Consider the following 2,433-nt stretch of genomic DNA (forward strand, 5'->3'; position numbering starts at 1 on the left):
CATTGGTTGCTCTTGTGGATTGGAAAACTTTCTTGAGTACATAGTCCCCAATATTGAAGTATCTGAGATGAGATTTTCGATTATAACATCGCTCAATAACTTATTTTTGCACCGCCATTCTTATTAAGATAGTTTCTATCCTTTCTTCAAGCAAATCCAGGTTTACCCACATCTCTTCTTCATTTGACTCTTTAGTAGCTTGAGTATATCTCGTACTTGGCTCCCCTATTTCAACTGGAATTAAAGCTTCAGCATCATACATAAGTGAGAATGGTGTCTCTCCCGTACTTGTTTTTGTTGTTGTTCGGTAAGCCCACAAGACTCCAGGTAGCACTTCTGTCTACTTGCCTTTTGATTCTTCTAGTATTTTCTTCAAGTTGTTGATAATAACTTTATTTGTTGATTCAGCTTGTCCATTGGCAACTGGATGATAAGGTGTCGAGGTAATCCTTTAAATTTGCCAACTTTGGAAAAATTCTATGATTTGTGCACCTATGAATTGTGGCCGTTATCACATACGATCTCTTTTGGAACCCCAAACCGGCATATGATGTTTTGCCAGATGAAGTCTCTGACCTCTTTTTCTCGTACCTGTTTGAAGGCCCCTGCTTCTACCCACTTAGTAAAATAATCAGTGAGTACTAATATAAATCTTACCTTGCCTTTGGCTTGTGGTAGTGGACCTACGATATCCATCTCTCACTTCATAAAAGGCCATGGTGCAACAACCGGATGTAATAATTTAGCTGGTCGATGCATGTTGTTACCATATCTTTGGCACTTGTCACATTTAGCCACAAAATTTTCCGCCTCTTCTTCCATTTTTGGCCAATAATAGCCTGCTCTAATTATAGTTTTTACCAAAGATCTTCCTCCAGTGTGGTTTTCACGATGTCCCTCGTGTATTTCTTTCATCACGTATTACGTTTGAGAAGGCCCGAGACATCTTTCTAGAGGGCCACCGAACATATTTCGATATAAATTGCCCCGATCTAAACAGTAACGAGCAACCTTTTGGCAAAGTGCCTGAGCATGTTTCTTATCTTCAGGTAGTATTTCATACTGCAAAAAATTGACAATCTCGTTTCTCCAATCCCAAGTTAGATTCTTATAATTTACCTCATTTTTATCTTGATCAAGCACTAAATGAAACAAATGTATTACAGAAGCGTTTCCTTGTCACGACCCAATTCCCGAACCCAGTCGTGATGACGCCTCTCGTGAAGACAAGGCCAACCAGACCAAACAGAACACCTCTTTTAAACAGTTAAATATCATAAATAGTTCTAAAGTATGATATAATATCCATAATTTGCGGAATTAACGATAACCTCAGTAAGAACTATTCCGATACATCCCAAACCAGGGTGTCACAAGTCATGAGCAACTAAAAAAATCCGAATACTGGTCTACTAGATACGAAATCTGATACAGAAGTTAAAGGACATGAAAATAGTAAGATAAGGGAGGCATGGTCTGCGGACGCCAACAGCTACCTCGTAGTCTCCGAAAACACTACCTGGACTGGGAGGATCAACACTCAGGAGCGGACTCTGCGATGCCCGAATCTGCACAAAAGGTGCATGGAGTAACGTGAGTACTCCGACTCAGTGAGTAATAATTATAAATAATGGCTGAAAGCATGAAAACACGTAAGGTACAAAGCAATTCTATATCAAAGCAGTAAAAATCACGTAAAGCAGTAAATCAGTGAGGAAGTCAGTGAAATATCTTTAAATCAGGTAAAACAGGTAATTTGGTAGGTAAATAACGAGTAGAAATCTGCCCCTCGGGCACAGTATCAATCACTCAGAACAGTATCAGCTCCTCAGGCTCACTCTCATCACTAGTGCTCATTCTCAGCTCTCGACCCATGTATCTCTCATAATAACAGCCATCAGAATAACCGCTACGGCGTGCAACCCGATCCGTACATCGCTGCGGCGTGCAACCCGATCCATATAGATAGTCGACTGCGCTCACTGGGGGTGTGCATACTTCGGAGGGGCTCCTACAGCCCAAACGCTATATTGTTGCGGCGTGCAGCCCGATCCATATAAGTATTGTTGCGACGTGCAGTCCGATCCATAACATATATAATATCCTCACCATTGGGTTCTCAGTCATTAACCTTACAGCCTCTCGGGCACAATAACAGGAGATAGGGATCTTAGCCCACAAATTCCTCTCATTTAGGAATAGTATGATAAAACCAGCTCGAATCGTTTAAAACAGATAGCAACATGACTGAGGATATGATTTTTAACAAGTATAGTGAGGAAAATCAGTCAAAATTCCCGAAGGGTTCAGATAGTTGGCACGAAGCCCAAATATGGCAATCAACCCAAATCATGATGATAACAAATAAAATTTCCATCAAATATACGGTAAAAATCATCAATCGGGACGGACCAAGTAACAATCCCCAGTAGT

The sequence above is a fragment of the Nicotiana tabacum genome, chromosome 3, assembly GCF_000715075.1.
Source record: "Nicotiana tabacum cultivar K326 chromosome 3, ASM71507v2, whole genome shotgun sequence".
Classification (NCBI taxonomy): Eukaryota; Viridiplantae; Streptophyta; class Magnoliopsida; order Solanales; family Solanaceae; genus Nicotiana; species Nicotiana tabacum.